The following is a 22390-nucleotide window of genomic DNA, read 5'->3' as shown; positions in this document are numbered from 1 at the left end:
TCTAATAGTCTCCCTCCTATTTAAATGTATCTTTTATTCTCTAACCCCCAATTCCACACACAAGAGAAACCAGGATATGTGTCTTTCTGAGTCTGGCTTATTTTACTTTAATAGACGATGTCCAGTTCCTTCCATTTTCAGGTACCATTATTATCCCCGTTTGACAAGTAAGGCAACTGAGGCAGAGCTGGGTTCCAGCCTAGGCAGTCTGGTTCCACACTCTTCCCCCACGTTAAGTTCTGTCCTGAACAACAGTAAACAGTTCAGTTTAGTCTTTGCTGTAGCCAGTTTTAAATTTTGATCAAGCGGCCCAAGTCAGAATCACAAGCCTTGGGAAGCAAATTGCAGAAGTCTAATGTTGGTGTACATTCTGTTGCACCATAAATTTGTGCCTGCACTTGGTAGACATGTTTTTAAAAAACTAAGTGATGGGCAGAATAATTCCACTGTTTTGTGATCATGCCCTAGAAAGGTTAGGAAGTCCGTGGCTCACCTGGATCAATGCATCACTGTGAGTGTTTAAAGCCTAAGTAAAATTTCATGCAATATTTTGTAATGCAGTTAGTTAGATGAGCTCACTGGTGCCTGGGCAGGCAGAGCGATCGGATGTGGAGCAATATGGACTGTTTGTCTGGGACTGGGCCATTCCTTGTGAGTCTGAATACCAGCTAGTGATTCTCTGCAGCTCACCATCGATGCACTTTAAGCAAAGGCTGTGAAGAAAGAGATTCTGAGTCGCACATCAGTCAAGCTGCATCAGCCCTCTGTCTTAACTGGTGGCTCTAAATAACTTTGTGAGAAGATAAAATTCTTTGCCCATTTATGAAAAATATAATCAGACAATGAATACCGCAATCTTCCCTCTCTCGGGGAAATCTCTCCAGAAGGCAAATGCTCCTACCTAAGCACCCTCTGGGTTTCTGCTAGTTTGAAATCTGCCTTACTTCAGGAATCACAGCAGCTTTTGATGGGCAGGGGTGCTGAATGGACTTCTATATATTTAGAGATGTGCATAATGTCAGAGTCTTTTACACCTGTCATTGCAGTGAATGAATTGAGTAGAACCTCTCCAACCCTTTTTCAGATATCATGGCCTCTTGGATATCCTGATACTGTATCTCAGCACATCTCAAAGTACATTTATTTCACTACAGTCTCTGAAGTTGGGATGTGTCTTACAATTGTTAGCACCTTACAATTGCTGTCATCTTGGTGACAGCAGGGGCATGCCACCTAAAATCATGCTGCTTCTTATAATGGCTGGAATCTTGGGATTTGACAGAAGAGTGTGTTTGTGTAGCACCCCAGGGTAAATGTGCCAGGCTGCTCCTGGCTTGAGGGAGCTGCCCGGGGAACCCTGGAGCCCCTGGTTGTTGGCAGCATCTGCTGGGGGCTAAGAAACTCTATCTGTGATTCATTTGGGACACTCCAGGGGAGCAGCTGTGCTTCCCCCGTCTCAGCTGCCCTGTCTATAAAACAGGCCATAACTAGGGGCTGGGGGTTTAGCTCAGCGGCATAAGCACCTGCCTTGAAAGCAGGCAGTCGTGAGTTCGATCCCCGGTACCGATAAAAAAGGAAAAAGACAAAAAAAAAAAAAAAACAAAAAAAAAAAACCAAAAAAAAAAAAAAAAAAAAAAAACAGGCCATAACCACATCTTCCTGATGAGAGGTTTTTGTGGACTCTCCATGAATTTTCTTGCACAAAATACTTTCATCTATCTAACATTAAATAATTTCAGTCTTTGCTACAGCATTTATGAGTCAGGATTAAGGTAAACAACCTAGGCATGGACCATGGGTACAAAATTTATGGGGTGTTGACATCTCACTGACCAAGGGAAATCATGTTTTCATGTAATACTTAAAGAATAAAAATGAATGTGAAGAACGGTAGGAAAAAATCACAGTTTTAAACAAACACAGGACCTGGTTCTTCATGTGGATAAGCAATTCTTTGCCTTGCATGAATCTCAGCTCTGTGGGATCCTATCTTATTTGATTGAAATGATCTTTATCAGAATTACCAAGTTTTTTGGTGTCCCCTGAAATGTCACCCTTAAGGTCGGTCCCTCTGGTCTCTTTCTCTGGTTAAACTTCCAATACTAGATTATTCTGAATTGCACCCTGATTGATGTGATGCTACTATTTTACTCCTCTAATCATTCAGCAAGCTTCTGATCTATGCCAAGGGTGGTGCTGGGCACCAAGGTCACCCAGATGCCAACATAGAGGGCTGCCCTGTGGAGATAGCAGATATGCAGACAAATGCTGTGCAAAATACTCTTTAGGGGGGTAGTAAGTGCCTCCATTTATTGATTTGCTCTGGAATTCCTCTGTGTATGCCAGACACCCCACTATGCATTAGTGACCACTAAGAACAAAAGAGAATACTCCCTTCTCCATTTTCAAGTTTCCTTACAAAACGCTCATTTACAGTGCCCCACAGGAGGTGGTAGTGAGAAATCCCTTCAGTCCTAATTCCCAGAAATCCCAATTGCAAAATTGCTGTGACTACTTCAAACACAGCACCCAGCATATCACCCAGCATACACCACGCATTCAGTGCATAAATGTTTGCTCAAATGAATGAACTCCTCCAGTAACAAGGAGACGACAAAGTGCCCTCTGCCCACTTGAAATTCCTTTTGTGAGACTTGGCTGTTGGTGGACTTGGGTCAGTGGCTCCATCACTCATTAGCTGTGTGATCTTGGTGTATTTACTTAATCCTTCTACAGCTATTTTCTTTATTAGGTTGAAATACCACTGAAAGTGCAGGTGCTTAGCAAAACTGTGGCTCTGCCAAGTACATTATAAAAGGGGTAACTTATACAAGATACTTGGTGGATATGTGTTCTTTTCCCTTCTCATTTTGTTTTGATGGAATTGCGTGTCAGAGAGCCTGAGCCAACCTCAGGCAAAGAAAACCATTTGGGAAAAGAGGTAGTGAGATTTCACAGCTGCTGCTGTGCCAAGGGCTCTGACCACACAAAGAATGGGACCACTTTGCATCAATGTCCTATAAGCAAACCGGGTATGGGGTTTGAATAATTCAGGCCCATTTCCATGAGGCAGTCACAGATGGATTGGTTTCTCCAGGAAAGGATGCCAGACTTGGGTCTTTAGCTATGGCTTGATGAAGAAATGCATCAAGAACTGGAAGAACACACATGGAAGGGCAGGGGAGTCCTGAAGGCTATGGCAGAGATGCAAATTGACGCTGTGTCATGAAAACAAAAGTTAAGCCATAAAATGTCACTTCCTATGCAATTTAAGAGAGATCTATGAGAAATAAACTTTGGAAAACTGCTCACATATATCAGTGTATTACAGGTGCCGGGCAAAACATTTTTATGAAACTATGCAGTGCAGTGTATGTATAAATCTGTCCTGAGTTTTATGGTTCCATATACAGAGTCATAATGTATATAAAGCAGAGGAACATGGAGAACCAGGTCATTGCTTTAACCCATGCTGGTCAAATGGACTTGGAATAATCCATCCAACTTATGCAGCATCAACCACAGAGCTTATGTTTTCAAGGGATGTAAGTAGCAAGAGCAGACATGGATGCATTCATTTTTATTGGGCAGCAGGTAGGTAAAATACAAGCTAAAATCTCTCAATCATTTGTAATGGTTAAAGTCTCACTAAGTATGTATTCATTATTTCACTTTGGCCCTGCGGTAACTCTGAGGCAGTCACTACTATTCCCATTTCACGGGTGGGAGAATTGACATCCAGAGAGGCTGGGTTACACATGGAAGGACACAAGGCAGAATTTCTGCCCTGGGATAGAAGTCTCTTGAGAGCAAAGAGTTTGTAAACCACTGTACCTTCAGCATTTAGTACAGCTCCTGGCACAGTGTGCTCCTAATAAACTTGCTCAGCAAGTGAGTAAAGATGGAAAATCCTGGTTCAGCTGTCTTTGTGTCTGATGTTCTTCCCCTGGTGTCTTAGCAATCATGAGAGGGATGGGGCAGCTCCTCCGCATAGAAGAGAAGTTCATAGGGGTGCAGTGAGGACTGTCAGCCTTGAGCGAAAGGGTTATGGAGAAGTTTTGGAGAATCACAGAGATAAGGAAGCAGGTTGCATCTTAGTGCCTGCCCTAGCTCCTCCACAAGAATAGCCCATAATAAGCTCCCTTCCTGGAGTGTACAGGCAGCATACCTGGATCCAGCCCTCAGCCTCAGCACTGCCTCTTATTAGCTGTGTGACATTAGAGATGTCGCTGAGCTCTCTAAATGAGAATCGTGCATTGATGCCCATCTTCCTGTGCTCTAGGCTAGATGCAGCATCACAGACCATGTTTCCTGCAATCACTAGCAACAAATGGTGACCATGGAACTGCACAACACAGCAACCCTGCTCTGGGATGGGAGAGGTGGCATACAGGAAAAAGAAGCCACAAACGATGCTGGAAGAAGCTGAGTTTAGATCTCAGCTCTACCACTCTCAGGCTGTGCCACTTTGCCTCTATTTCCTCACCTGTAAATGGGACTGAAAGCAGTGTGTACCTCTTGGGTCATTTTGAGGATAGAATGAATTAGCAGATGGGAAACACCCACAGGTGTGTAAAACTGCTGGAGAAATATTTTGATATTATTATTTTATAATATCATCCGACTGTTTTTGGAATCCTGTGATAAAACGACCTGTTTTAAGGGCAGTTTTCCAGAAGAGACTGGAAGATTCTAGAAGTCAAGGATTTTGTCTATTTAGCCACATGCCGCCCTTTGCTCAGTGCTGGACAAGTATTGGGTCATGGATAGATGTTTGCTGACATAGTCTAAATCAGCTGTCTGAAAAGTAAAACCCTTTGGTTTCTTTGACTACGACTCATGGATTGATCACTACTGCTTCAAAGCTTGGGAAATTTGGGTCAACTACTTCTCATTTTGGTTTAATGAAAAGCTCCAGGGTTTGCTGGACCTCAGATTTCACTACCACCACACCCCCTTATTCCCATCTCAAATGCTCTTTTTTTGTTTGTTTGTTTTTGATTTGCTCCAATTTTTTATTGGATGCACAAAGGTGAGCTCATGATTTCTGGACTTTGTTATTTGAATGTTGTATTTCAATTTGAAAATTCAAAATATATAATACAATGATGCAAATGTTATCATGAAATTTCCTTGTCATTAGGCGAAATGGGAAATTCTTTTTCTTTTTTTTGATTGGCACTGGGGATTGAACTCACAACCGTGTGCTGAGCTAAATCCCCAGCTTGCAATGGGAAATTCTTAACAACATTTTCTACTTCTCCAAATTATTTTCTGCATTTTTTCTACCTCAATTTCCCCAAATTTAAACATATTAATTTTTTAATTTTTTGAATTTACCTTATTTTTATGTCTACTAGTTTTTGCATGCACTAGTTCATCACTGGAAATCCTCTTATGTTCTTAGACTTTTTTTTAAAAGAAAAGGTCTTATTTTATTTTTTCTGTTTTTATTTCCCTCCCTGCCCTCCAACCACTCTTCCCTTTTTTATTTACAAATGCTTCATTTCTATTTTCTCCTATTCTATTTTTTCTTATCCCTGCTTTCCTATTCTCTTCTCTTGTTCCCTTTCTTGTTTAAAAATTTGATTCCCATTTCCCAACATGTATTATGCATTATTGGTCCTTATTTACAGTTTTTCACACTTGAGAAATTATGTGATATTTGAACACATGTGTCCAATTTATTTCACTTAAGAGTATGGTCTCTAGGTGTGTCCATTTAGATAGAAGTGTCTCAGGCTTATCCTTCTTTATGGCTGAGTGGTCCTCTGTTGTGTAAAAAGCCCACATATTCTTTATCCATTTAATAGGTGATGGACATTTGGGTTGTTTTGAAGACTTTACCATTACAAACTCTGCCACTATAAGCAGATGTATATATTGCTGCAGTATAATGCTTTTAATTCTTTTGGAAAGATACCAAGAAAGGGAATAGCTGGGTTGACTGGAATCTTTGATTTTACTTTTTGGAGGAGTCTCCTTACTATGCCAGTGATTGCACCAGTCTATACTGCCATCATCAGTGGAGATGATTTCCTTCATCCTCCAGCCCTGCCAGCATTTGGTATGAATTGATTTCTTGATAATAGCTATTTTTTTCTGGAGTGAGATGGAAACTCAGCATTGTTTCAATTAGCATTTCTTGAAATTCACATATTTATTTTCCATTTGGACTTCATCATCTGAAAAGTATGTATTCATTTCAGACGCTCATTTTTGTATTGGGTCTTTAAATTTGATTTTTTTGAGTTCTTTATATATTCTAGATATTAGTCCTTCATCCGAGGAACAGCTGACAAAATTTTTTCCCAAACTGTGGGTTGTCTCTTCATCCTGTTGGTGATTTCTTTTGCTGTACAAAAGCTTTTTAATAAGATGAGATCTCAGTTGTTAATTTTCTGTGGTATTTCCTGTGTGATTGGGGTTTTCCCTACACCAATATTTTCAAGAGTTCTACCCATTCTCTGTCCCAGAAGATTTAGAGTTTCTGTCTGAATAGTTAGATCTCGATCATTTTGATCAAATCCTCTTATTTTAAGAGAAATTAAAGAAAATCTTTCTATCTAGTTGACTGCCAGAAACTCACACACAAAAAATGCTCCTAATTGAAAGGATTTTGTTTTAATCTGCTGCTCTTCTTTGGGCCATAAAATGAAGTATAAGAAATACAAAGGCAATGTGTTCGAAGCCTCAGTTCCACTGCATGTGGCTCTACCCTCATCTTACAGAGATTTTGTGAAGGTTTTTTGATGTAAGGCAGCTGATTCCCTTAGCACAATGTTACAAAATAGGTGCTCAGTCAAACTTACTTATTTACTTATTAGTGCCTTTTAAATTTGCTACTTGTCCATTACACTACTTACATAATTTAGTTATTCCCCATTCCTGTAATTCTTAACAGAATAATAGTTTTACAAACATTTAATTCAGGAATCCTAATCTGCCTAACCTGTTCTATTTAAAATGAAAAGGCAATCTGTTTAGAAATAGGGGGGCTTTATCCTGTGTCCTTGAGCTTGAGTCTGCTTTACTGCCAGATGCTAAGCTGAATGCTAACACCTTACTTGCTTAATAAAAAAGAGAATTTTAAAAAGGTCTTGGTGGTGATATTTAACAGTAAAATGAAACTCATAGAAACTGCTAGGTAGGGACTGGAATGATGAATTACTGAGGGAACCTAAGAAAGTTAGAAGTCAGGATGTTGTGGGTTGTTTTGCATAAAGGTGGGTTGGGCATGCCAGGTAAATGCTTCCTGGAGCTTGGCCTCCTTCCTCGGATTGATCAGTGGTCTCACTGTGGACTGTGGAGAGATCTGACTACCTGCAGCACCCATACACTGAGCTCTTTAAATACTGGAAGCCTAATAAAATATCAAACCTCTAAGTATGGATTTAGCCTGCATCACCTCTTGGAGCTTTTATTCTACCTTGAATTCCTTTCTACTCTTAGTTCAAGGTTCTCTATGTCAGTACACACTTGGCGTTCATTTCTGGCTTCCCTGGCTTTGGTGACCTGATACTGTACAAACACGTTTGCAAACTCAGTCTCTGCATCTGTCCTTAGACATACTCAGATGCCCCATGCATTGGACCTTGGGCCTTCCTCTACCAGGATTTGGAGGGAATGACACTCATTGGCTTGTTTAATAATCTTCTTTCATTATCTTTTCTAAGGGAGTGACTCTGGTCAACCTGTGGTCCAGAATGAGAACCTGAGGTGAGTTTACACAGCAGAGGTGATGGCATGGTCACTCTTGCTGGGTGCTAACTCTGGTCATGGAGGAGATGCCAATTTAGGGCCAGGCCTTGCACAGCAATAGTGAAATTCTTGCTGGAAAATGTTCCACTGGTGAAGGGTGGAATGCATTTTCCTGCAGTTTTAAATGGGTAGTAGGCAGTCAAGCTCTTGGGTTTGTTAGTACTGGCAGGTACAGTTTTCAGGAGCTGGTGGCATGGGCCACCTTATCCTGGAGAAGCTAGATGAACAGAGGAGATGGTTGAGGAGTCCTGTTCTAAGGGCATCTTCCCTGACTGTTGGGAGTCCTTGAGTCTGTGGCTCCCATCTCATTCCTTCAGAAGAAGGTATATGACACAGGGCATGGCAGAGGCCTCTGTGCACAAGACTTATGACCTGATAGAAGAGGCTGGAAGCCATTCAGATGATGCACATGGGGAATACAGCAAACCAGGGTGTAATGCAGTCCCTCACATCTCTTGGGTACTTGGTGTGTGTTGTGTCAGGGTTCCAAGTGCTTTTCACAGCTCATCTCACTTCACCCTCAAACTGCCTCCTGCTATTTTCATCTCTATTTCATAGATGAGAAAATGGAAGCTCACAGAGCTGAATACCTGGCCCAAGGTCTCTCCAAAGTGTTTGTTTTCATTTGGCCCTTTCTGCTACCCATTTGGTTTTGGGGTGACAGCAAAACCCAAGCAGAGGAGAGGTGGGAAGAAGGTCAGTTTTGTACCTGACTGAATCCTCCTGCACTGTGGCAGTTCCAACCTGTCTTTTGCCCTTTTGCCCTGGTCTTTTGCTCTACAGACCTTTCTACCTGCAGAACAATCAACCTACTTTTTAGAAACATTTTACTAAAGCAGAGCTAACCATAGCATATCAGATATTTTCTTTCTTGTACTCTAGGCAGTATCACTGGCAGACACTTTGCATTCTAAACTCATAGTTTGTTTCCTAATGCTAATTTGGGCTATTTAAAGGGTCATTCAGAGAAAAATAGGTAAGGGTAACAATTCAGTAAAACAGTACAACAGCAACTCCCCGAATCCCTGAATGCTTTACATGACACCACAAGGAGGCTAGAAATGCTTGATATAAAAAGACAGGCAGTTGTAAAGTAAGTGGCCGCCAAGGAGCATGAAAATAATGACAAGACACACAAATCACACACAAACAACTAGGAAATTTAGAGCAGTGCTTGGCGGCACCAACACTAAACTTCAGCTCAAATCAACATCGTCTGAGTTGGTTCACTGCTGGGAGGAACACAGAGGCCTGTGGACTGCAAGTCACATCTCTGGTGGGTTCGAAGTCTCTCACAGGGTACAGACAAAGCTGCAAGATCCTTTATTAAAAGGCTGCCTGCAATGATAGTGAGAGGTCAGATGGCAGGAGCTTGAAGTGGAGGCTTATGGGAGAAAGGCCCTAGGGCCAGGGATAGATGGAGTTGAACTGCTACTTACAGACCCAGTATGGGATCAGGAGGAAGTGGCCTGCTAGATGACTGGGTTGGGTAGGCAGTCTGTGACTCAGGACAATAGCCAAGCACGTGTAGGGGCTGGACTACAGGCTTCAAGTGTATCTTGCATGTGTGTCGTGCAGAGAGGCAGAGACAGGGAGACTGATTTGATCTTATATGTAGTGCACAGCAATGCACTGGCTTTGTAGAGGACATGCTGTGGCAGTTGGGTAAATCAAGGATTTAAAACATTGGCCTCTTTTTAAAAATGAAACAATAAAATTTCATAGTAAGAGAATAAGAGTAACCATAGTTAATGTACTGAATACCACAATCTTAAAAATGTTACCCAACAGTATAAGACATGGATAAAAAACACTCTTAAAGAAGAAATAAACAGATTTAATCACACCAAAGTTTCTTTTCAGTGAGCTAAGAGAAACTGCTGGTATAAATTGAAACAAATTAACGTATGTATGAAAATGTTTTTGAAACAGTAGAATAAACAATTTGGGGAATTATTTGAATTTCTCCCTATTTATCTGCTGTTTTGAGAATATGTCTACTGATATATATATTTGTAAGGGAAGCCATGTGATATTTAACCTGTGTGTCTGGCTTATTTACTTGGCATTATGTTCTCAAGTGGCATTCATTTGCCTGTAATACTTTAAGATTATCTTGTTTTAAGGCACAGTTATACCACATTGTACATACAAAATAAAAATAAGCTAGTGTTCAAAAATTTAAAAAAGAAGAACGAAGATGTTTTATTTTTCCTTGAGTTCTAGTTAAAAATTTTAAATGCAAAACTGCTTGCATAGAAATACAAGTAAATTTAAAAATGTAAAAATAATAGAACATCTCCCTCTGAGTGAATCAGATGGATTGCTTTTTCTTCACAGAACATACATGGCAATATTATTAAGTATCATTTGTGGGGCATCTGCATTATACTGTTGTGATCCACTCCATTCCTCCCCACAAGTTTCTCCAATACATAGTGTCACCCTCATTTTCCATTTGGGGATGCTGAGCTTCTGGGAGGGGATATAATCTTCGTCTCACCATACAGCAAGGACTGAGGAACAGGCTACCGGAATCAAGGGTGCTCTGCTCTCCTCAGTGGGATACACCTTCCACCATTTGTCAGTCAAGAATATGACCTGAGATTTTAACAGGAAGTCCTAGGGATGAAGAGCACCATGATTAGTACAGCATTTTCAGGTTTATGCTTAGGAACCCCAGCACCCTGCTATGGGAACCATGGTGAGCTGGTCATGATTCTGGCTCTGTTTCCCTGTCATGATATAGCAGGGACACTTATCCTTCGTTTTTAAAAAAAATTCTAACAGATTACTATATAGTCTGTGAAAGGAGCAACATTCTCTCTTTGTTCCGTGGCCTTCCTATGAAAAGGCTGATCTGAACAGAACAGTCTGCCTTTATGATCTGAGTGATATAAGAGACAGCAGATGATGCAGGCTGAATCTCCTGTTTTCATAATTTTATGATTTCTTGTCTTACACCCAGGAGCAGGCAGCACAATGACCTTTCTGATTCTGTGATGTGTCTCCCCTTAGACACTATAGGTTTTAGCACAACCCTGGTTAAGACCAGATGGGAAACTCCAGGGTTTTCTTTCGAGCACCAATCACTCCATCTGTGGGGGATCCCCTCTGAAACTCAGGGGGAAGAGGGCTGCATCACTTCCTATTGTCTTCATCTGCATATTCGTAATAGCAATCTGCAAGCCTAACTACCTTATTGTGGAAATTGACAAGCAGAGAGAGAGAGAGAGAGAGAGAGAGAGAGAGAGAGAGAGAGAGAGAGAGAGCAAGAACTGATTCACCACACACCTCCCTGGGAACCTCCATCAGAAATGTAAATCACGGGAGTTCCTGGATTGCAGGTGGGCACCTGGAAACCTCAACTCGTACTTTTCTTTGAAGAAGATTAAAAATAAAAGGAAACCATATGTTCCACTTTAGAGAGGGAGAAGGAAGAGCTGCGGGCATTAAAAGCAGACAGAAGAGAGCTTGGATGGGGAGGCACGTGCGCAGTTTTCCTGGAGCTGTGAGTTCGTTTTGCTTTGTGCAGGTTGCTCCCAAGGGGAGGATGGAAAATATGCTCATGCGGAGAGACAAGGAGTCCCCGTAGCATACCCATTCCGCCAGATTCCAATGTTTTCCTGAACAGATTTCAAACTACGAGACACTCGGCTGCTGCATAATGGCTCCGGTTCCAGCTGAAAATGTTAGTCGTTTCGTTACACACGCTCCAAAAGGGGCGCATAAAAGTTATTTACAAGGACAAAGCCCGCGCTCTGAACGCTAGCTTTAAGAGCTCCTTCCACCTTGCTGTATTCTAATTCTTTGAACCTGCAGCAACAATTACATCTTTATAACTGCCAGCACAGGAAGTTATTAAAACACTTGGCTCCAGTGTGCCTTGGTTCCTGCTTCTCCTGGAATGTTGTTAAATTGTTATGACTTGCACATTTGTGCAAATCCACTGAGAGGAAAATCATACTGAAAGGACTTTGGTGGCTAGTGAAAGGAAGCTCAATACAGATTTCAAACTTAGAGCGGGTGGTGTGTGATGGAGGAGATAGGCACTGGAGTAGGAGGAAGTAAGCTTGAGTCCTAAACTTGCCCTCTGCTCCTTTCTGAGACTTAACCTCTCAAAATCTCAGTGTTCTCATCTGAAAAGTGGGAACACATAGTTGAAAGTTATTATTATTGTTAAATTGACATCATTTCTTCTGCATCAGGGGAGGGATCCTGAATCTGTGGCTGGATGAAATTTCAGACAGCATCCACACCAAGAAGGTGTTGTGATCATCTTGCTGAAAGCACTAACAGTAAACCACTACATACCCTACTTTGTTCTTCTTTCAAGGTGTTCTGGCCTCTAGCAGGATTTGCACTCGCATCCAGCCTTGTCTGTGGTGAGAGAGGACAAGCATACAGTTACCAGCACCATGGACTAGTATGTTAGTACTGTGTTTCCTATCATTTTCCCTCAGATGGAAATCATTTGGCCTAAAAGCATGGCTAGGATTATATTCATGGCTGGGTTGGAAATAACCTCAGGACACATGGCCAACCAAGAGATCCATGATTCTTTGTGCCACATATTACACAGGAGTAGGAGGATTAGATAGAAATTTTCTATCTAATCTAGATAGTTTATGGCTACTGATTGCCATACATGTAAAAGCTGTGCTACATTTTTCATTCACAGGTAAGGTCAGGGGTGGGGAAATTTGAGTGTACGATGATGATAAGGACAGAGCTTTACCACAGAACCAGGGGTGAGGAAGGGGAAGGTAACAGGGCCCACTCATTGTGATTTATTAGAACTGGACTTCTTTACATGTTTCTTCTTCCCTTACAGACATATCCTGTTTCACCCTTATTTTCTATCTAATCCCATTCCTGGAAACCCTTTCTCGGGTCTCTTGGGCCATTTGAACTTAGCACTCACCAAACATTAATTTTTAAATGGTAGATGCTTTGTAGGCCCCAGCACTGACCCCATGAAATTAGCCCTTCCTATTTAGAACCATCCAATTACAGAGAGGCTTGAGCCCAGCCAGATGTGTAATTCTCTTCGCTTCACCAGTCCTGAGACATCGTCCACAGCATCCTTTTCTTTGCTCTGTTGAAAATACCCAGTTAGTTGAGCAGCGGAAAGTCTGACTGTGAGAGTGAGCCAAGCGTTGCTCTGTCTGTTGACTCTGGAGGAGGCGGGGCTGCCATTCTTTGCTGAAGACCTGCAAGAAAATAACTTCTGAAAGTCTGAAGAGGAGAACTGATGGGGGACGGTTGGAGGCTGCCCCACACTCATTGCTCTTCAGAATAGACTGGAGACAGGGTGCTGTTCTTAGTGATTCCTTCCAGCATTCAATCTGACATCCAGTTGATTTCTCCTCCTCTTTGACTTTTATCCAAACAGAAATAGGCTACAGACTTCTAATGGTGTATTTATATGTGCCACTTATTATCTATCTATCTATCTGTCTATCTATCTATCATCTCTTTATCTCTATATATCTATATCTCAGTGATACATAAATACAACATGGTAGTTACTGATTTTTCTCCCCATTAAAATGCCCTTGAGGGAATTCAGAATAGATGCTCTGACAGCAGCCATCCAGATGAGCTGAGCTTTGGTAAAAAAGAAAAGTGGGTGAGAATAATAAATACGAAGACATTACTCTAACTGTTCCATTCATTCCACTCAGCCCTCTCCCCACTATTCCTGGCTGTATTGTGCTGGTCTCCCATGAAGCCAACAACAGAGATCGTAGCCTTTGAAACTTTAACGTAAAGTATCTCCCCTGCCACGAATGCTGCCTGTGTCTCTCAGTTTCAGATCCAGCTTTGCAGACTCTATTGTGATGCTGGGGCTGGGACTCTGCAAATCACTTCTGCGTTCTCTGTTGGATTTTTGCCAGGCTGTGCCATTAGGAGGTGGCAGCAAGACGCTGAGAGGCTGGAGGCCCCTTGTGATTTCTTCTTCAGTGTTTGCTTGGTGCTGCTGGCCACATTTTGCTGCTCTGGCCTTTTCTTTTTTCTTTTTTTTTTTGGTGGCAGTAGCAGTTTGATCCAGTTTGCAGTCTTTCCAGCATGACAGAACCAGCCTCATCCCGGTCCTCTAGAGACACCTGCACCATCTGGTGCTCTGCAGGGGTTTGGGTCTTCTCAGCCCAGAGATGCCAGCAATGGCCAAGTAACACCTCCTTCTCAGTGCCCTATTTGGCTACATCAGCCAAGCTTCCAGGATTTAATAATTCCCCTTTGTTTCTGTTTGTTCTCTGTTCCCCCGCGGTGGTGTCCGCTCCTTGCAGTCATTACTTCTGTGATACCTCAGTGTCATTTCTGTCTTTTCAGACATGCAACATCTCCTTAGCCATAATTAATATTATATTCTCTCTGTTGAATTAGTTGGTCTAGTTTCTGCCCTCAGACTGCCCTCTGACATATATACCACTTTTGTTACCTAACATGCCTGGCAGTGACAGCTAACAGCATTAGCTTCTTAATCAAAGACACAAATGCAGTCCGTATGTGTTGTCTGTTAGAAACCTGCAGGAGACAGGTGATGTTTGAGAGAGATAATCTGGAGCCAAGATAACTATGCATGCTGAAGTTTTTCAGATCTTAGTAAGCCAAGTCGCCTGAAAACTACATGACTGGACTTTGGGGGGAAATGTATGTCTCATGGAGCTATTTGGGAAGAGATAATCATATAAAATATTTTGCGAGTCATAAATATTCAAAACATACTATATAATTATGACGATTAATCCTGATATGTCAATGTCATTGGGTTATAAAAACACCCCGCTAATTATTAGAGCACCTTCCTCCACATGTCTGGGTGGGTCACAGAGTCCTGGACTTGTATAATAGATGTGGTCCCTTGCCCGTTCCTTTCTGGGGCTGCTGTCTTGCTCTGATCCATGGCTGCTATGAGCTCAGCAGCTTTGCCCACCGCTCCCTCCCACCAAGATACTCCTGGCCTGAAGCCAGATGACTGTGCACTGAATCGCCCCAAACCATGAGCTAAATTAAACTTTTCCTCTTTTAAATTGTGAGTGTTGTGTATTTTATCCAGCAACAGGAAAGCTGACTAATACAGCAATTATATGTACATACTTTAAAAAAATTCACTTCCTGTAAAGTTGTTGCAGAAGAGGATATCAACATATTGGGAGGTTAGAAAAACAAAACTGGAAGCTGTACCCATATCTTGTCTTTGTTACACAAAAGTAGAAGGGGAAAAAGGACATTCTTTTCAATCTGGAGAAGAGAAGATCGGAGATGGAGGGTGATCCTCTGAGTCTCTGAGGGCTCTGAAACAGATGAGGGTGAGCATGATTTGCAAGGAGCTGGGTCAAGCAAAGACCAACAGGGATGGGGTAATTTATGTAAAGGGGAAAACTGTTCACAAGGTCTGCTGTGTGTAGAAGCAGTGAGTTCTCCAGCAGATGAAAGGATAAGCCAGAGGCAGGAGCCAGGGCAGAGGAACTTTGAGCAACAGTAAAGATAATTGTTAAAATTCCTTCCAAACTCACATTGTTTGATTCATTGATTTCAGTCTGCTAAAGGCAGGAAAAATGAAGGTATGAGAGAACCAGAAAAAATATACACGTGTGACGTGCAAGGTTAGAAAAATGTGGGGAAAAACCATGGCTGTGAAAAATTAACGTTTTCTTTCTTTTCTATAATATTCTAAACCTGCTGAGTTGGGAAAACAAAAACTAGGTCACGATCACAGATATGTGATTTTTCTGTTTTAAAATTAGATGATCCGGGTCAACTTTCTCTATACCAACTTTCCATACGGTTGTTTCAAAGGCTACTCTTGGCGTCGTGAACAGAGAGCATGATAAAAAATTCATGGGAATAAAAGCTGCAATCAATGTAGAATAAGCCTTTGAAAATTAGCCAATTAATCTGGCTTGCTTTGTTTCCCTCATATTGGGGACTTGATTTACATAAAAGAAGTTTAATGTGAACAGGGAAGGCATGCGTAGAAAATAAAAGTTGAATGAAAGATTACTTGTGTATATGACTAGACAGTTCAAAAGCTCATAGAGAAAGACAAATCACCAAATGCTACATTGGAAAAGAACTCCAGAGCCATGACTTTCTCAAATCAAGACCCATAGTCTTTTTAAAAATGTGCTGTGTTGGTCTACACAGGGCTACAAATAGTTCACAACAGAACTACAAGGCTTCCCATGTGCCTGGCCACATAGAAGAGCCACCCTCTTCCTAATGGCATTCGTTCCCACCTTAATTCTCTTACAGACAGAGCCAAGATCAATGAATGGAATCAACTCTCTGAAGAAATTTTCAGATGATCCAATCTGTACGTCAACTGCACAGAAAGGCAATTCATTCTTTACAATTAATATTATTCAAGCTTTAGTTGGAGGACTGCCTGGATCTAGGATCAGATGAGCAAGTCCTTTTGTATACTGAGATGCTTGGGTTTCATTGGCAACCAGATCAGTGAGCCAAGGAAGTGTTATAGTAGATATTCCCAGTTCTAGTGACCTATATAAGAGGGATGTTAGACAGAACAGGCCTTTAATCATGATCCTTTTTTTTAAATCTTCACCCCAACACCTTTCTCCATCCCTAGGTTTACCATTATGTTAGAGGAGGTGACAGGAGGCCTTGCACTGGTCACATTTTTCAGAGCTAAAGTATTTTCTCCAAGAGAAACACAGTATAATAATTATGTATAAGAACCCTGGGTTGAGAAACTATCTTAATCTGCCTGAATTGACTTAGTAAAATACCATGGATGGTAGAGCCAAATAAGAGGAATTTATTTTCTCATAATTCTGGAGGCTAAAAGTCCAAGCTTGGGGCCCCAGCATGGTCTGGTTCTGGTGAGCGCTCTTTTCCATGGCCTTTCTCCTGTGTGAATGAGGAAGGGAAGGGGTGCAAGGCAGCTTTCTAGTATCTGTTGTCTCTTGTCAGGGCACTGATTCCATCATAAAGACCCTACCTACATCGAACCCTGGTTACTTTCCCCAAGGTTCATCTCCCAGTACCGTCACACAGCTTCCAGATATCAAACTTGTGATAGTAACAGTTGGGATAGAAAGACACAAAAATCCAGCTCATAACATAAACCAAGGTCTAAAGGAATAGCATGGCACCTTGCCAGGAAGGTGACTTCAGCCAGATTGGACACTCCTAAATCTCAGACACTTCCCTGGAAAATAGAAAGCACAATTGCTTCCTAGTGAGGTTTTGCAGGGATATGAATCACCGAGCAGTTGCACATGCTGAATAAAAAATAGTCCAAAGAATTTTAACTGTCACTGTTGTTAATGTTATCACCATTTCAGATGGCTAGGAGTCTGCAAGTTGTTTAATATGCTGCTATTTCCATCACCTGGTCCTTGATTTGTTTGCTTAAATTCGGCTGAAGCTTCACTTTGCCCAGCAGGCTGCCCCTGATTATCTGTAGTAAGGTACATGCCACCTACTATGCTCTAAACCATGACACGTTAAGACGTGGTAGTGTGAAGATGGCTTTTTTGTTGTCCTGTGAGCGTAATTTTTCTTTCTGTCTCTCTAGCTAGACTGAGCTGCTTGCAGAACTACCTGAGTTAAGTTGAACCTCACAGTTAAGGTCACAGCTCTCTGTAAGCCTATCCTCACTTCAGACACCAGTCACAGGTATGCTTGAGTGGTTCCCACTCAAGTCTGATAACTCACTAGAACTCAGGACACTCACGGAAATTAGGGAAGTGCTGTACTTATGGCCAACATACAAATCAGAAGTGACCAGAAGCAAAGGGGGTTTTGTTATTTATTTATTTAAATGTTCTTTTAAAGAGGATGAAACAGATTAAAACCAATCAAAGCAAACCTGTGCAAGAGATACAGAACTTCAAAACCTTATGAAATCAACAACAGTGACCATCATGACTTTTGATGTCTTCAATATAGCTGCAGACAACTTCAGACATAATAAAAAATCAAGTGGAACAGAACAGAATATAAACAATAGAAACCAAACAATGAATGCAATAAAAGACTTCAAAACAAGTCAATAGTAAATCCAAAATTGCTACTATAACATATCTTGCTGTCTTTGAAACAGCTGCTCCTGCCATTGGATTTGGCATAATCAAACAAAACAATGGAAATGATACAGAACTTTAAGACAAGATCAAAGGGAATCAACAATGGCTGCAAGCTTCAGAGGGAGATTCTCTCTGGATGCCACACTGGTGTACCACTGTCCTCCATCCTCTGAACCTATGATCAGACCACTGGCCCCAGCCCTGCAAAGTTAGTGAAACACCAAAGCACCACAGGCATCCAACTGCATCACACCTCCACAGCTATCATCACAGCCTGTTTCTCCAGATAAGTTGGTCACTTAGTGCAGGCAGTGGCATGGGTTTGGTACTTCACATTTGCCAGTCCGTGCTCTGGAAGGGGCTGGGGTCTGGCTGAACCAGTCTGGCAGCGGCGCATGCATGGCGCTGGTTCCCAGACTGGGCTTGCTTCCTAGTGTGGACTTGTGCTCTCTAACCCTGAAAAAGGAGATTTTAAACACAAAGTTTCTGCCATCCTCAGGGATGCCTTATCCTCTTGCCACATCAGTATGTGATGATATCCAGAGTACTGCTAAAGAGGGAAGCTCACTTAGGCTTTGGTGTCCAGATACTTCACTGAGGCTTCCTTATACCTGCATGACTGATTAAATCATCATCCAGGTGGTGGAAGCCAGTCCCTTTCCAACTCAGGACTGGGTTGATATCAGGTTGCTCAAGCCTCAAAGCCCCAACCCTTTGTCACAGCGTTGGTCTTTCTGGTTTGGCCACTTCCCACTCAATGAGAGACCTTAGCATTAACTGTTGGGGTGACAGAGTGGCTCCTTAGCAAAATGTATCAGGGGTATGTTCCTAGGGGGGTTCATCATGAATAACAAAGACACATCTATCACTTAGAAAATCCCAGAAATTTAGTGTTCACCTCCCAGGAAACAAGGACAACAAACACCAACCAATTTGTTATTACACAGAGACAGAGACCACTAAGCATGTACTCAAAACACTGTAGGTAGTAGATATTTGGTAAAGAAACAATGAGCCCTAAAGGTCAAGACAAGGCTATTGTCTTGGAAAGAAAGTATCAATTATCTTTAAGGTCAATTATCTTTATTATTTGGATGGGTTTATTTCTGGTATCTGAAACCCTGACATCACTTGTTCTATTTTCTGCTCTACTGTTTCTTATTTTCATTGAATTTCTTCCACCAACATTCTCCTCTACTATTGAAAAACAGACTGTGTGTTTCTGGTTAAAACTCTGCCTTTGCCTTTCACACCTTTTCAGTGGGATTTTACAGTTCTGAGAGCTGAGGAAGTGATACAGAAAATGTTGTGTGAGAAAATCAAATTCCTCTCTCTGTTTTAGAGGTGCCTTGAAGCATGAGAGCATTTCAATCCTGTGTTCATTCCTGCCCACATTATATTAATGTCACTTGAGTTGCCACTCCATTACTTATTATTAGTCAAATCAATAAGCAACCTGCAGGCTGCAGACCTGCTGCCTGTCACACAGAGGCGCGGAGGTGGAGCTGCTAATGCAAACTGATATTTCAGGTGTCAAAGGGCAAAGCTGGCTCCTGCAGAGGTTCAAAGGGTGAAGGTTGGTTCAACAAACAATTATTGAGTGCCTAGCAGGCATCAGGCATCGTGCTGCAGTTGCAGGTACCAGTACTAAGAAGCTGTACATTGTCCCTTAAGCCTCATCTGGGTGACAATGGACATACACTCCCCGCCCCCAATGATCTTTGCCTCTGAGGTCCTTCCTAACTAAAAGAAATCCTCTAAGTTCTCTATGTAACCGTCTGAGGTGTGATGCAATGTTTAGGATGGCAATGAATTCACTCTACCTTGGTGCACCCCACATTTGCTTTTTTCTCTTTTTATTAATATTCGACACAAAATCAAATTTGCCCATTGTGTTTTATTGGTTTGTCTCCTTCCACTAGAAAGAAAGCGCCATGGAAGCAAACGATGTTTGTCTGCTTTGCTTTATGGTTATATCTCCAGACCTTCTGTCTGTGCCTAGAACATAGTAGGTCTTCAGTAATAATTTTCTGATTGAATGAATCTATTAAACTGGGGGCTAAGGGACTATGAATCCTTTATACTAATGAAAAACATTTAAAGATGGGTTTGTGAGGAGATTGTGCCTCCAGAGTGGGCTACACATGTTTCAGGCTATCAAGCCATGAGCACCTCAGGGGAGGAAACGGAGCCAGTAAGCACTCAAAGAATTCAGGTTGTCCTTGTATGTGTTATGTTTTTTAAATCCTTACTCTATGCCTCTCCTTTCAAAAATAAGGAAACGGAGGAGCAGTGAAATAGCTTGCCTGTGGTTCCCTCTCTTATCAGCATCAGAGCTGAGCTTTCAATCCACCTCTGGGAGCCTCCATGGCCCTTGTTGTTCCCATCTGTAGGCTGCTTCTAGAGCAAGTCCTGGTGAACACAAAAGTGGGCAAGAGGATTTTGCTCCACTGCGGACATCCACAGCCTGGGCTGGGCAAATCTGCACAGGAGAATCCACACTGGTCTGTATGGCCGGGATCACGCACACATCCTTCCGTTCACAGGAAGCTGGTCAGTGTACATACACACATACACTGATTTCCTGCATGTGTCGAGTATGTCTCTGGTTACTTACCTTGGAGAGAGATTAAGGGAAAAACAAAGACTATAGGCAAGAAACACAAGGAAAGATTTTAAAAATCTCTGCCATGTCTTGCTTGTTCTTCATTACTCCACTTACACCTTCCCAATTGTCCTTGATCCTAATCTGACCCCTTCTGGTTAAAAAAGGCAATAAAGCATCAGCAAGGCAGTAGGTTAGCATCACTCATCTCTCCATCACATGGAGGGCTGTGTAGTCACCATGCTCTCTTCATGTTTTGTTCAGTGATTAAACTGAAGCTCAGACAAGGACTGCCTGCACATCCACGGTCGGTCTCTGTACACCCTGCTTCTTTGTGGTGAATTTTTGTTTCAGTTATAACATTAACTCTTTCTTGTTCTCACCCGGCTCTTTTTGTTTATTCTCCAAGGCATTACCATGCTTTCAGCATTTCCCCAGCCATCCTACTAAATTGCTCTGGACCTACAGTATAAGCAACTATCTGATGCTCAGACCTTCAAGGTAGCCTTCTGGACTTGATGATTCCTACCTTCTCCTTCAGAGGCCATAGGACTTCTGAAGTCTCCATTATATCACTGTCAGCATGGCTGACCATTTTGCTATGCCATCAATCCCAGGAAGTTTTCTGACACGGTCAATAGTATGGTTATGATGTTTCACAGTTTTTTCCAGATCATTGTTTTTACTAGCACATGTGTGCAATTCATGAGGTTTACATTTCTTTCTGGGAGTTGGTGCATGTACAGGGTATATTTTAACTTCTTTTTCATCTCCCTTCTCTCCCTCCCTTTCCATTTCTTGATCCTTTTCCCCCTTAGAAAGATCTCTCTCCCTACTTCCTATTGTCTATCTTTCATTTTGATTGTTAGGTTTTGAGTTTGTCATATAAAAGAAACTGTGCTACATTGAAACTGATGTGTCCAGTTTATCTCGTTTTTCCTTTAACATTATGATCTCAAGGTGCATCTGTCTTCCTTCAAATCACTCAAGATTATCTCACTTTATGGCAAAGTAGTATTCTGCTGGGTGTCAGTACCGTATTTCCTTATCCCTTTATCTGTTGGTGGACATATAGGTCACACTTTTCAAAGCTCAACAGAAATGTGGTCCTATAAAATAGCTTTTAATTCCCAGAAAAATATTTTAATATAAGTTAAACAATTATATATAGAAGAATTAAAGAGAAAACAATGTCATCTCATCAGGAATCATCATTTTCAGTGAGAAGTTAAAATTCAGAAATACCTGGATTACACTGAACTCATGGGTCCTTAATAGAAGGAATATCTTCACTAGTGTATGTCGGTTTGGTTGGCTAGAAGATTGACATATTGTCCTGGGTCTCCAGTCCCATTAGAAAGCAAGCCTCTAAACTGAGATTATTGCCCATTTCAGTAAGAAATGAGGCCACATGTCAAAAGCATATAGGTAACTAGACATTTATAACACTGGGCAGCGAGGCAGAATTGATTAGCAAATGTAATTGCAATAAGTAAGATGCTCTCTGCTCTTGGTAATGATGACTCACAGCATATTGAGAGGCAAAAGCACGATTTTCTAGGTAATGAGATTCCCAATATTAATACTGGACATAAAAAGTACCCACATAGAATTGGAAGTGACCTATTGAGTGAGACTGTACAGTGAAGTGGTTTAAAGCTTGGAAGGAGAGAGAGATCTAAATTCAAATATCAATTTTAGCCTGTATTAGCTTTTTGGCATGCAGAAAATTCTTTAAACTCGCCACGTCTCAGTTTCCTCTAATGAAATGGAGATGCCAACAGTGTTTACATCCCTAGCTCGTTGTGAGGAATTAAAAAGACAATACAGGAAGTCAAAACTGTGCCTGTCACAACAAAAGTGATCAAAACACAAAGACAAAGGAGAAACCCCACATTGTACTGTTTTATTAGTTTACCAGCATCTGAAGGGACAGAAAGACAGTCAGTTCATAGTCTTCTGA

General features: G+C 41.6%; 1 protein-coding gene across 1 annotated transcript in view; it reads right to left on the bottom strand.

Moving 5' to 3' along the window:
- Positions 1–22390, bottom strand: part of Ca10 (carbonic anhydrase 10) — a 483004-nt gene that overhangs the window by 195656 nt on the left and 264958 nt on the right. The window lies entirely within an intron of this gene.

The sequence above is a fragment of the Cavia porcellus genome, unplaced genomic scaffold, assembly GCF_034190915.1.
Source record: "Cavia porcellus strain 051 isolate PalLab524CR breed Dunkin Hartley unplaced genomic scaffold, mCavPor4.1 scaffold_6, whole genome shotgun sequence".
In the NCBI taxonomy this organism is placed as follows: domain Eukaryota; kingdom Metazoa; phylum Chordata; class Mammalia; order Rodentia; family Caviidae; genus Cavia; species Cavia porcellus.
The sequence above is the reverse complement of the archived record's forward strand: the minus strand, read 5'-3'. Positions and strand labels throughout refer to the sequence as shown.